The following is a 14,368-nucleotide window of genomic DNA, read 5'->3' as shown; positions in this document are numbered from 1 at the left end:
CGGAGGCGTCGCCGTCTCGCAGCGCCCCCAGGGGACGGGTCCGCCTGCGCGGGGTGGGAGACGGGCGCGCTGAAATGCGCTCAGGCAGAGGTGGCCGTGAGTGCAAGGCTGGGTTGCACGCGAGAATTCGCAGTGAAAGGGTCTGCAGGAAAGCAGGGCTTCTCGTATGATGGAAGCAGAAATTCACCTTCAGAGTTCGTCCCTAAGGGAAACGCGACGGGACTCTAGCAGTTGGATTTCAGCAAGCTGCTGCTGCACACTTGTGTTTCCCGTTGGATTTGGTGAGGTCCAAGAGAGTCCAAAGCTCTGTGCTTAAAAAAGCACTTAAGGTATATACCAAAGGGGAACTTCGATCATCAATGACTCTGGAAAACGATGTGAGGTGTTGAGCTGTAGTCTTGCATCATAGAAGTGATCTTCTGGGCTGGAAAGCTGGAAAGCATTATTTCCTTCTAGCAATCCACGGGAGCATATGAGGAAGGGGAGCCAATTTTTACACAGTGTGATAATGATATAAGAATAAGGAATGGCTTTAAACTAAAAGAGGTTAAACGTTAGGCAGAAATTCTTTACTGAGAGGGTGGTGAGGCCCTGGCACAGCTGCCCAGAGAAGTCAGGGGTGCCCCATCCCTGGAGGCACTCAGGGCCAGGTTGGATGGGGCCCTGGGCAGCCTGAGCTGCTGGCTGGCACTGCCCATGGCAGGAGGCTGGAACTGGATGATCTTGTAGGTCCCTTCCAGCTTGAGCCACTCTAAAGTGCAATATTAAATTCACCCACAATAAGGTGAGTAGTGGCAGTTCTCTAACGAAAAAAAAAATAATAATTCAAGCCAACAAAACATTGCTCCTGACTGTCAGTAGTAAAAACTGAGGATCTTATGAATTCAGTGGATAGGGATATATTTTTTGTGTCAAGAGAACTGAAAACTAAGCTCCAGGTAACGTTTAGTAAACTGAATGTGTTATGCTAAACAAGGAAGCAGTACCTGCAGGAGCAGAGAGGCACTGAAGCTCTGCTTGACTGCAATACGTGGAGTTCACAAGTGTACTGCGGGGGGAAAGGTCTGGTAGGCAACAGATAATGGCTTGCAGGAAATGAATCTGCACTCTCAAGCTATTTCCCAGAGGATGTATGATAGCATTAGATAACATGCCTTTCTCACAATTCATAGAAGGGAAACTACTACCAGCGAAGCAGAAATGCAGAGCAGCCCTGCTACTACTGTGGATGACCTGAAGTTCTAGGCTGGACCTACAGCCAGAAATGCTTGCCTTGCTACTTGATAAGATGTGAGAGGTATTTTTTGAAGATGTTAATATAATGGATAATTTTCAGAATAGACATATATCTTAAAAATGTCTTTTAAAACAGAAGTCTGAAGAAATCTGGCAAGGGCTGCTCCTTTGCAGTTTGTTTGTATTCAAGACTTGGCACTATGCACTGTTAGCAGATAAATGGGGGCTGACTGTATGCAGAAGGCAGCATACTGCAGGGAGACATACAGTGCTTTTTGTCCAACAGACTCCTAAGGAAGTGAGTAAGGGGGAAAGGAGTGTCATAATAAGCAGAGACATAATAAGAGTGACATAATAAGCAGGTTCACCATGACTCCTATGCATCTTACAAATTAGCTGTTGATTTTTTTTATTTTTTTTTTGTCATTTGCCTATTAAGGTATTACATTTTCCTATTTACCTTGCCTCTCCTGTATCTTTAAACATTTTCAGACAACACTTCTCCTTCAAGATTTAAGATATTGTTCTTCTGGAGGAAAACACTGTAAGCAATCCGAGATGCACTTTTTGTTTGAATCTCATTTTTCCAAAAAGGTGAGGGAGAAACTTTTCTTAGTGGCTATCACACAGTTGTTGGGGTGCACCTGTTGAATGTGGGTTTCAAGGGCTGCTACCAACTACATGCATTTGGATGAAAGCCAAGTAATAATATGCTGAAACAAAATCTATGCTTTACATAAAAATTTGGGGTTTTTTTGGCAATAAATACCCACTGAAAAAAAAACAGTTAAAAAGAAGCCAAATCCACAGTGCAAGAGGTGCTCCAGTGGGTGTACAGACAGTCAAGACAAAAATTTTCAGGACTTATATTAAAGATTAGCTTTAATGGTGACTTCCTCAGCAAGACTAGAAAGGCACTTGAATAACAGAAAATTAATGGTGTCCTGAAGTCTAGTATATCACTTTATGTGGTGTCCAAATCTGTGGTCAATGCTCTAATCTCCCTGATCAGGTAGGGAAATACGCTTGAGATAGTCTTCCATGCAAAGCAGAGATTGAATGGCTCAGAGAACAAAAAGTGATGCTTGAAAGCTGTGGAGGGTAGGAAGGAAAGCAGTGAAAAAATAAGAAGATCTCAGAGTAAGCCAGGAGCCTGTAGCATACTCCTGTGTTGTACCTGACAGGCTAGGGTCATAGTGATGGAAAATAGATTGATGAAATTACCAAGATCTGAGTGGTTTTCCAGATGTACAGTTGTCACACGTAATCCATTCAAAAATGATTTGCATTTTAGAATCAGTCTTCCTACAACTACACAAATTAAGGAACAAAAAGACTTCAAGTTAGAATAGCTATACTCGTAACTTTAATAACTACTGACAGAATCAAACTGAGGGTAGTTTAGAAAAGCGTTTCCCCCCCAAAAAAGAAAAAAGAATCAAGAAAAGAAATCTTACAAATACTTCTTAGCAGGTTTTTTTTCCTTCCATTTTCTGTCATAGCTTTATAGCTAAAACGCATGGATTAAAAAGTATTTCCAAGATTATGTCTTGCAGCTAAATTAGAAGCCATGAAAAGCAAGCTTGTATACTTCTTTTTCAACATTAATGAAAAGTACAGAATTAAAAATGATTCTTGTCAGGTATGTATTTTTTTGCAGGTACTGCTGTGGTATGCTTAGAATATTTGGACTTTCCTGTAAGAATCTATCTGCCAGTAACACAGGCTGAAAAACGAGGTGAAAAAAACACTTAATTGCTACCAAATTAATACTTCATCTTTGTATCTTAGTGTCATTTTCTCTTACTGTGTATTTTGGTATACAGCAACAGTAAATGAAGCGTGCTTCTCTCTTAGATTTGGTTGCTGTTTTTGTTTGGTTGTTTGTTTGTTTTTGTTGGTGCAGGTTGACTTCCATCAGCTCTGGATGGAATGGAACTGGCCTACCTGCCTGCTTGTAAGACTGGCCTTCATGTTCCTGTGCTGGAAGAGGACAGAGGAGCTCTGGGAAAGGGCACTGCGCTGTTTTGAACTGGTGTGCTCACACACCGTGGAGCTGCTTCCATGCCCTCATATCACACCGGAGCCTTGGTTGTTTTCTGCAGATTCTCCTCTGCAGTCTGGTTCGAAGCTTGCGAGCTGAAACCAGTTCCACAGCTTCCCTGGCACTCTGCTTTAAAAGTTGCTCTCTGGCTCCATCTTCTGTTTTGTTTGCTGAGTTTTGTTTTTCTTTTCTAGCTTTGGTATAGCAGGGAGAGATTTTTCTGAGTTTTATAAAGTGTACTTGTTTTAAAAAGTAGGTAATTGCTTCTTGTGTGACAGTTGTGACCACCAGGTGAGCAGGTGGCCCGTGGGGACCTGGCCTTTCCCAGCTCTACCATTAGCCCTGGTTTTAGATACTTGTTTCTGCAACGCTGTTACTGCTGGTAGAACCAGAAGAAAACAGCCCCAAAAGCAGCGTTTTCCCTTTTGGGTAACTGTTTTGCAAAATGGTGGCATGATCTGACAACACAGTGACACCTTGCAAACCTTTCAGCTAGAACTGGAAAGCATTGGGGCCAGCAAGTATGAGTGAGATGACTTCAATAAACAGCTTGAATTTTGTGGATACTAACAAAAACAGTCCTTCAGTTGAGTGCTGAGCAATTATACATGTGTAATATTTATAATACCAGGAACAAGCTTTTCATAAAGAAAAAAAAAACGATTTTCTGTTGATTAAATTTGAGGCCAGAAGACATGCCCCTGTGAGCTGTGAAATAAACTGATTGCGGTTGCTCTCACTCTGCAAGAGGAACTAATGTGGGAGAGAAGCTGCGCTCTTCCCGATTCAGTGCTTAGTTTCAAAAGTGCTCCACTGACAGCAAGCCAGATTTCAGCTTCCGAAGCCTCTTCCTCAATCACCCATGCAGAACCAAAGGGCTTGTACACACAAAAGGTAAAAACACTTGGCAACAAGTAGAGGCACCTCTCAATAGCCATCAAATGCAGCAGCGGCTTACTCCTGCCCATGATTTTCTACTCTGCTGGTAAGCTAAATGTCTTATCACTTTATACTACATGGGATTTACTGTTTCCTCAAAGCCTGTAGCTCAATGCAACTGCAAAAAATTTGTCCTTAAAATTCTCTCCTTTGCAGTTGCCTCTTTTGTCAGCAGTGATAGCCTTCATGAGATAGTTACTAAAAAATTGATTTCAGATGTTACATCATTCTTAGAAGCATGTGGGAAATAGATATAGATCCATTCTTCGTATAGAAAGGCAAACTTCACAGAGCACCAAAGGATTCAGTGGGAAATACATTTGTCCATCTTCCTCAAAAATACAAACTGTTGTAAAACTACACTCTTATTTTGCTCCAGATATTTATCATTCATTCAGTGAACAATACTGCCTATCACATTTCTGATAACAAATCCTTCTTGTTATTAGTTTTATGTGGGCATTAAGAGAATGGGGACCTATCAGAAATCAGATCTGCTGTATACAGAAGTTCTGAAAAAAAGAAAGATTAGCTTTAAAACATACGCAAGGCAGTATGCATAGCACCTTGCTGAGAAGAAGTACACTAATTTTTAGCTGCCATGTAATTGCTGTTGGCTTTGTAACTGACTGTGAACATGTGAGAACAAAAAAGTGATGCTGTGTCAGTGTGTGGGCTGCAAATGAGAACTCCTGGCTCATGCATTTTGCCCCATAAGCAGTTCTGGCATTGTATGCAGTCTTATTGCTGTTTCCTTTGTCCTCACTGATCCAGCTATAGTATCACTCACATTTTGGGCTTCCAGCTTGGTGTCAAAAATTTCTGTAATTTAAATCACTGTCTTTTTGGTGGAACACTCTGATCACTAATTCTTATAAGCTCATTATTCTTGTATTTTTCTAGGCCTCAGGACTTCAGAACTTGTTCTAGATCTTCCTTCTCTGTGATATTGAAGAATCAATACATTCATATTCTATTTGGAAAATGGATTAAAGTCACCTATGTAACTTGGTTAAAAGGTAAATAAATGTATCTTACACAGGCACAAACAATACTTTGAAAGTATTTGAAAACTTTGAAGCATTTCCTTTTTTTTTTTTTTTTCTAAAATATACATTTAAGAACATTTCTAGGGAATATCAAAGAACACTTTTTTTTACAGCAGCTTGTGTTTTTTAATTATTTTATTTTTCTTTACTACCAATCACGCAGCACTGGATTTTCCTAGGACAGCAAAATACTTTCAACCAACTGAGCATATAGAAGTCAAAAAGATCAAAAGACCTTGGACACGAGAGGAAGTTTATGAAGGTGAGCAGTTTTCTTGAAGTTGAACCCTTTCAAAGATTACTCCTTACTGCAAGTACACAGAAACCTTCAAAGTATACAAAACCAGCATGAGAGTCTTACAAAAATAACAAAAACAAACAAACAAACAAACAAAAAAAATAGGTAGACACTCACCATTAATTTTTTTCAACTCAACCCTGTAACAACAAGTTTATTTAAAAGCTTGTGTTTTCTGAACCAGGGTAGGTGAACTTTCCCTTTCAGTGGAGGAGGATTCTGAAAAACCATGGAAGTTGAAGCGTGTGCAAGAGCTTGTGACTCAGTACCACAGGGCTTTCTGAGGAGTTAAAAAAGAATCCCAAATTGTTCAAATGGACTCTTTCAGGTCTTATTCTGTGTAAATGTTATGAGTCACCTTCACTTTAGCAAGTAAGTCAGCATTTCTGGCCCTTACTGAAGCAAGGAGTTTCTCAGTCTGTAAGCATATACATACATTCCAGTGATGCTAGATGTAGATGGGCACTATTGTAGACAGTGTTGTGAAGCATTTAGTTCCTTGACTGCCTCGTGACCCTTCCTGATCAGCATGATTTTTATTCTAGATAGATTTCAATCCAAATATCTGATTGCCTTTAATATCTTGGAGTAAATTCATAAGTCTATACTCAGAATCTACAGAGTACACTTTGATTTTGAACTTATATTCCTACCAAAATCAGTTTTGGCTGCTTTGAGCATATGATTTTGGAAGAAGCGTGGGTATGCAGGCAAGAAAGATCTATGAAAACAGGAAAAATACTTCTTATTTTTAAAACAGCAAACACTCTAGAGACAAGAGGCCACACATGTTTGAAAGGGAAAACCAGTTATTCAGTTCCGTTCTCATCTGTAACTTGACGACCTCCTTGTGTAAAAATACAATCTGACAATTACCTCTGTAAAGACTGAAGAACTGGTGAATGCCTATCTTGTACCTCTGACAGCAAATCAGGAAAGTCCAAATGGGGGAAAAAAAGTCCTGGGACTGACTGAAAAAAAAAATGTTTTACATTCTCACAAGTTTAGATTAGAAGCCTGATGTTCAGGCTAAATGGCACCAGCATAGCCTCTGAATTGTATTATTAATATCAGCACGAGGGAATTTTCACACACAGGCTCTAAATAAGGTATCAGTGTCAACGAGAAAGGTACTCAAAAAGATCCATATGAGGCCAAGTGACGCTCTGAGGTCAAAAGAACTCATCTGCTGTGTTAGATAAGTTTCCAGTAATAGGAGGGAACAAGGTGATAGTTATTTTTTACTGAACCGTAGCAAGAAACACCATAAGAAATGGCCATGTAAGTGCTTCTTGAAGTGCTTGAATGAGAAGACCTTGGATAAAGGGCAGACAGTAATCATGAGCATGTAAATACCCTCTGTTGTAATGAGTGAGTGTTGGAAAGGAGTTTCCCAATTTGAAAAGCCACAGGGCTATGCATGTATTTACGTTTATACTTAAACATGTTGAAAACATAAAATGAAAAAAAAAAAAATGCTTTCCCCAAAGCCAGAGAGCCTGAGGCCACATATGCAGCAATGAGTTTTGCCCTAGGACAGGTCCACCTCTATTGGTTCACAGATCCTCTCTCTTTGTTTTTCAGACCTTGCCATTTCAGTTTCGAGGCCAAACAGGTAGCACACTAACATCACAGAACTAAATTACCTTTTTCCTCCAGTAAAGCCTGATCATACAAAACTGTCTATGGGAAATGGTCCATATTCCATGTTTTCCTCCAAGCCGTGTCCAAATAACTTTTAAGAGAGTCCTAAAAGTCATAGTGCCAAAACTGCCAGTTCACAATTCAGTTGTTAGAGCTCCGCACAGCAGTGCCGAGCATTGGCCTTTTCAGTTTACCAGTTGCACAGCAGAAGAAGGCAATGACAGTGCTTTCTAATGGGATACAGGCACTACAGAACAATAGCAGCTAACAAAGAAAATTGGCTCACCCTTCCAGCAGCCAGTGATCAAGAAGAGCACAATCTCTATCTGGAGATATATTGCTCATCTGGCTGCTAACCCTTAAATGAGGGAGAGGAGGAGCAGACTCAGAGTCCACCCTGTTCCATCACTCAGGTGCATTGCTTGCAGCTGAGCTCCCTGGGTTAGCCACACCTTCTCACCAATGGTTCTCAAGCATTGGTTCAGGCTGTGACCTGGCAATTCTACTGCATCACTGTAAATGTAGCTGATTATTTTTTTTTTTCTGGAGTTTTAGCACCTAACAACAGTTTGGCTACAGTGACCCTAATGCCATTAAGAGCAGGTATCAGCAAGACATCTACTGGGCTTTTCTGCATGTGTGGTGAGGGTCCCAGGCAGCTGCTCAGGAGTCTGAGTGTTGTTCTTGTGATGCCAAATTCTCCAAATTTTGTCATGGATACTTTATCTACTAGCAGATAGAAAAGAGAGAAATGTATCAGTGTCTGGTGGTATGCAGCTACCAGCAGTTCTGGTATGCAGCTACCAGCAGTACAATGAACACAACCCCCAGTGAGAAGCCAAAATCCAGATCCTTCCCAAGGGAAATTAATGTGATTTTGCACTAAAAGCTTAAAGGTTTGTAAAAACCTTTTCGTGTGCAAACAGTCCAAATTCTCTCCACTGCAACTGAAGAGGCAGAAAAACAGATGACAAGCTAGGACAACTTTTCAGGACTAGGTCCTGATCTGAATGGTGATGTAGGAGGAAGGAACAGTTGTCCAGCTGCCATGCAATGTCATAGTGTGTGCACATTACTACTCAGGGCTGATCTGGTTCCAATGTCTCAAAACCCTCTTGTAAGACTACATTTGAATATACATAAAAGTTACAGTCAAAGTTTTTCCTACTGTGGATTTTTCTAACTACTGAACTCCTTAACTCTTCCCCCAACTTAAGGGTTGACTCTGTCAGCTCTGTCTTGTTTTTGTAGCAGTGCTTTTTCTTTGAAATTGTATTTTGATTCATTTCACTGTATTCACTCGTGTCTTTTTTTTTTTTTTTTTTTAACCAGAAAAAATGCAAGTATGGACATTTATATATGAAAACATACATACACATAAAGATTCAATGGAGAATGAGGGAGAAATGCCATTTCTTCTAGCCAAGACAATTCTCAAGGGGAGATTTATACACTTTTTATGCTTTGTTTTTTAGAAAGCGGTAACATGCTGTCCTAGTGCTGACTAGCAGAAGAACTAAAAGTTCTTGGACCACCAGCAGCAAGAAATCACAGAGTTGTATTTACAGAGGCCATTAATTGTCCAGACTGTTGGGTAACAGATTCTGATAAACACGGATCATGATATGGTTCTTGAATTATGCAGAGGATTATTTCACAATCCAGAAAACAGAGAATTCAAGCATAGAAATAGCCATACAAAACATCTTACTGCCAGCTGGGGAGGAATTTGCAATAACATCAGAATTACAGGAAAGTTCAGTGCTACTGACAGTGGTGTGCTGGATCACTCTGTGTTGATAAGGAACAGCTTTACTCAGTGGTCACAGTTACAGTCGCATACTCCACAAAGTGACTGACATTATGGCAAAATGGGCCATAGCAATTAGAGGAATGTTGTGAAAAAAGCTAACTGGACAGAAGTAAAGCCTGCAAATGTCTTAGTGAAAACTACTGTAAAATATGTTGCTACATGGGTAATAGATTTCAATATTAAAAAAAAAAAAAAAAAAAAAAAAAGGTAATTAAGAAAATGATGAGCAGATGTAGCAGTGGAAAAAAAAAAAAAAAAAGCACTATGGTGGAAACAGGCTGGAGCATTCCAAATGATACATAGTTAAAGCACAACAAATCTTAGCTCCTCTTGAGAAAGGAATATTGTCCCTTTCTCGGTAACTTAACTGTTCAGTAGAGGACCACAAGCGAGCCCAGTACTGCTGCCCTTTACTGTAATCAGGTTAAAGGGCTGTCACTTACCTCTGAAATGGGAGCTCAAGTGATATCTGTCAACCTTTGGAAGATTTGCTGGATCAGGAGTTACTTATTAGCTGCTGCTGAAGTCAAGCACAGAGCACAGCCAATCATTGAAAACACAGGGAGTGAAGACTTGTCAGGGCAAATGAGCAGTTTCAGCTTTTTTCTCTCAGCCAGCTGTGGAGAGCCACGCTGAGTATCCAAGATAAAACATCAGGAAAAAGATATTGTAACTGATGAGATAGAGAGATAGAGATAGAGTAACTAAAAGATGAGATAGAGAGAACCTGAAATAGAAGGCATGAATGAAGAATTGATCAAGGAAAATGAAATAAATTGGGGGAAAAAGTCATGATACTGTGAAAAGGGATGCAATGTATGTCATACTTAAAAGCCTAGATTTGTCTCCTTTGAATTATTAACCTCCGTCTTCCTTCAAGACCACAGTAATGCAGATCAGTGGTAGCTGAGTATTCACAGCTCACATAAACCAGTCAAACATGAACACATACAACAGTGTCAGGGCCCTCACAAAACAGAAATAACAGCAAATAGAAATACCTCAGGAGATGGAAGGAGCAGGAGGATCTCAGGGAAAGCATTACACTCAACGCGCAACCAGAGTACACAATGTACTTTGCCAAAACTGGAGAAGTGTATGCTTAGCATCAGCATGAATTATGGGAAGGGATTTCTTGGACTTTTCGTTTTGGATCAGTGTTTGGAAAATAACCATAAACTGTATATTGACTTCAAAATGACTTACCAACAGGAAAATATTAGAACTGATCCTGAAGCGCTCAAGGCTTTCCGATTGCAACATCGTGAAATTCAAAGCCATCTGCAACAACAAAAGAACCCATTACTGACCAAGCAGCACTGCTGGATGAAGACTGTTATTATGATGAAGAGTTACACTTACAATTCAAGGTTCATTACAAGCTGGTCTCAACTCTCTTCTAAAATTTTCCTTGTGAGAAATGCTTTTGTGATTTCATCTTGGTGAGAATTATCCTTTTATACTTTTCAAAGCAATGTTTTAAGTGTCTTTCCTTCCCATTTGGGATTTTTCTGCAAGAAGTCACTTTCTGCAAGTTACTGCCAAGCAGATTTGCCCACTGTGGGCTTGACTTTGCTGTGCAAGATTTTGGACCTTTTTAACAAGTAAGTTTTGTATCAGGGCTTCAACATTCATCTGAAAGCAGAAACAAACCCAATCTCCTTGTATTTTAATTGTATCTTTTGCATAATGTGCTCAACAAACAGTCGCAAACATCTAGCCAAAGGTGCTTTAAGTCAGGGAATACAGACAAACACATTTCTTCCTCGGATGAAAAGACGCTTTGCTTTTTATCAGGTTTGTTTTATTCTAGAATACTGGTGTCTTCGCTTTATAGATGGCCTTTGTAGAGAGTTCCAGTTACTTGTTGAGGTTTGATAAGTTTTCATTAAATGCTAAGTGGCAAAAGGCAGCCCAAGAGGCACTGATTCCATCTGACACCAGTCACATGGTTTCGTAGAGCAATCAGTTGCATCTTTCTTTTACAGTATATTCTGTTTTGGGGCAGTGCATAATAATCACATTTTGAGTAAAGGCTGGATAATAAATTTTACCACGTGCCAATACTGTAAAGAAAAGACTCCTAGCTCTCAAATACTGCATGCAGGTATGGTACCTCAGTGGGATACACTTTAGGGATGAATGCACAATTCTGCCTTCTAGTTTACTATGACCATACCGATTACTCTGGCCATTCAAAATAAATAAAATAGACCCCCTTGTTTTGCCTCCCTGCAAAGCCGCTTGTAGAATATTTTTAGCTGCAACCATTCCATGCTCCAAGCCGACTGTAGCAGCAATTGGTGTTCTTGCACCACTTGATTAGTTGGATAAATTCTGCATGCTCATGTCTGGGATCCATGGCAATAGAGTTACGTTGCTATGCTATGAAATGTGCAGGAGGGTGCAACCCTTGAGAAGGGATATGATTTCTGGAGCTGATGAAACTTTGCAGCGTAGGCAAGAAAGAATGCTTAAGGCAACAAACAGAAGAAATCTCTGGAATGGTGACAAGTATCACTCAGGTTGGTGGGTATAGGCAGAGCACCCATCTCTCAGGGAAACAGCTATCTGGAAATTGTTAAAAAATTATGTTGTGGGCAAAGATTATCCTAATTCTGTGCTGGACATCTGAGAAGAGAGCACATGGCAGCAGCATGTATAACAGGTATTTATGTGAAGGGCTGAATTAACCCATCGTGATACGTACAGGAGCTTTTAGTCAGGGCTAGTAAAGTGAGAAAACTAAAAGCCAGGATTCTAACTAAAAGCTAAAAAACAGAGATTGCTGCAAGCAGTCTCTCACAAACTATCTGATAGATGTAACTATTATTTCTGGCCTTACTGATGACAGGATTTCTTTTTCTCCCCTGGCACAATAAGCAAAAGTATCCTCAGACCTGTTGTTTCAGTGAATGCAAAAAACTCTTCCTGTTTTCATGGCCTGGGAAGAGGAGGGAAGATGAGAAGTCTGTACCTGTATTATTCCCTGGGCACTGTGGTACCATCAGGAATCAAGTGGACTGCTGCTGCCAGCATCTCAAAGATGAATAAATTCAAGAAAAAGGAGGTGGGGAAAAAGAAATAAAAAAAAAAAGGTAAAAATACCTATGCTTTCACATGCCAGAGAGGTTTTCTGTTCTCTTTGGGTCTTGACACTGCTAGCTGAATTACCCAAGAGACTGAATTTAAAAGCTTGGAGTTGTGAAAGGTTTTTGTTCTTGACCAGGATCCTACCTGAAGTGAAAGGAGCAATGTAACACATCTGGAAGGATACATAAGGACTGTAAATCTACTAAAATTCTACTGCCTTATTAGAACTGTAATCTTGAAATGTTTGTTCTAAGCAGTTTTCTCCACGTTAAATTTAATATTTCCCTAAAGTGCCAAATAGAAAAGGCTCTGCTCTGTTAAACACTGTTAAAAACATATGAAGACAACACGTAGCCCAGAAGACCTTTCAATCTAAGGCCAGTAATACCAAAGGAAAAGCAGGTATCAAATAAACAGTCTTAATTTGATTTTATCTTTGTCTTCTATTCAGGTGCCTTAAAACCTTTCCATCATTAATTGACTGACTTCCACTGTCACAGCACAGATGGTCCTCAAAGAGATTAGTTTTTCCTCAGAAAATAATCTTACTATGCACTTCCATCACAACGCACTTTTGAAAAGCTTAAGTACTTCACAAATATTCATGAACTTCATCTCTTGGTGCCCACATTCAGTCTGGACAGTTAGAAAACAATCTATTTCAAACCATCCTAACCCCAATTTCCTTGAAATTCCACATTAACTATTCTACCCCTGGATGGCAAACTTGTGTTCTCTGTGCTCCGAGCTATTGAGCCAGGAAACAGCAAGGGATTTGGATGAATGAAGTAGTGGTGGGGAGTACAAAAATCCCTAGGAAGCTTCAAGAGCTATCCTCTGGGCTTCCCGATCCACAAGCACTGAAAATGAAGCTGTGTTTGAAAATGGGCCAAGAGAAGCCAGAATGCAACTTCTTCTAGGGGTCATCATTCTGCAGAGTGGCGTAGTTTCACTGTGCTGGGAAAGCTAAAGTACAGGCTTCTAAAAGGTGCCAGACAGTCTTGAAGGCAGACAGCTGCCTCTGCAAAATTTAGAAAAATAGGCATTCTTGGTCAAAGTCCTAGAGTATAGATAAAAAACTGAGATCAAATTATCTTAATGTCACTTTTCTGAAAAAATGTTAGGGATAACATCTTATCTGAGCCTTCTCAGAGCTTTATAGTTACCTGAATTACAGTTTCTCTTTGGGAACAATTTCAGGAACAGAGAGAAAAAAAAGAGTAAGGTAAAAAAATCACTGAATATAAAATAGAGAAAAACAATCCATCTAACAATATAAGTTCCCATGTAGTCAAGTTCAGGACAAGTGGAAAATATCATTTTATTTATAAATAAAGCAAATAAACCAAATGCACAGAGCTTGACTAAAGGAAGACTAAAGGGAATATGATGCAAGCACTAAAACTCAGAATGCTATACAGGGATATATGTTTTAGTGATGAGCATCAAACCAAGCAATGGAAAAATTAAAACTTCCAATTGTGAAAAAAAAAGTGTGGAGATGACAAATTACAAGGCTATGGAATGGGATTTTAATGGAAGCTCTGAAAAATCTACCTGTGTCATTAAAACCTGAGCAGACCAAGATCTTCACATCTTTGTGAAATTGTTCTGTGTACAGGAGGAGAAAGGCAATTTAAAATAAACAAATAAACACATAAAATATTAAAGTTTAACTGCCAGTTGTACTTCAAGCCTGTGGTTTAGGACAAAATAAGCCTAACACTCTGATAATATAACAAAAATTCAGTGAATATTCACTGGGAGAAGTTGTTTACCTTCAAGGAAAAGAGAAACAAACAAACAAACAAACAAACAAAACAGTAACAGTATATCAAAAGCCTTTTTTATTTTTAAATAGTTATATTTTCCGGCTCATATTTTATACTCATACTCGTATTTATATTTTGCTTTACAGTGCTAGCATTTCAATTTTAACTGAAAGTTGCACTTTTAATACTGCTCTGTTTGTCCTCAGATGGACAATGCCCACTCTGAAGATGAGTACATGAGTATTCTTAGATATGGATGTACTCTCATAATCCCCTATGGATGCATGAAAAATAATAAACAAAAACTGTGAACGAAAGAAGCTGGAATTGTTTTCATTATTGGTACAACAAGATTATTCCTTCAGACAGAACCATGCTGAATTAATTCACCTAGATTTAGGAGAAAAGCTAGAACAAGCTCATTTAGCCTGTACGTGGGGTATAATTCTGCCCATCATGTAGAAGGGCTTAAATCAAAGA

General features: G+C 39.4%; 1 long non-coding RNA gene across 7 annotated transcripts; it reads left to right on the top strand.

Moving 5' to 3' along the window:
• Nucleotides 1-49: 49 nt before the first annotated feature.
• Nucleotides 50-14,368, top strand: LOC122171522. Of its 7 annotated transcripts, none has more exons than XR_006172012.1 (7): nucleotides 50-329; nucleotides 1,173-1,297; nucleotides 1,729-1,830; nucleotides 2,897-2,974; nucleotides 3,143-5,238; nucleotides 5,432-5,530; nucleotides 8,543-9,229. It is a non-coding gene; the product is annotated as an uncharacterized LOC122171522 (long non-coding RNA). The 7 variants fall into 7 exon arrangements; XR_006172010.1 differs by having other exon boundaries at nucleotides 2,897-4,265; nucleotides 5,123-5,238; XR_006172011.1 differs by lacking the exon at nucleotides 8,543-9,229 and adding an exon at nucleotides 10,236-14,368 and having other exon boundaries at nucleotides 2,897-5,238.

Source organism: Centrocercus urophasianus, unplaced genomic scaffold, assembly GCF_019232065.1.
Source record: "Centrocercus urophasianus isolate 14NV4802_14NV808 unplaced genomic scaffold, USGS_Curo_1.0 seq_9, whole genome shotgun sequence".
In the NCBI taxonomy this organism is placed as follows: Eukaryota; Metazoa; Chordata; class Aves; order Galliformes; family Phasianidae; genus Centrocercus; species Centrocercus urophasianus.
The sequence above is the reverse complement of the archived record's forward strand: the minus strand, read 5'-3'. Positions and strand labels throughout refer to the sequence as shown.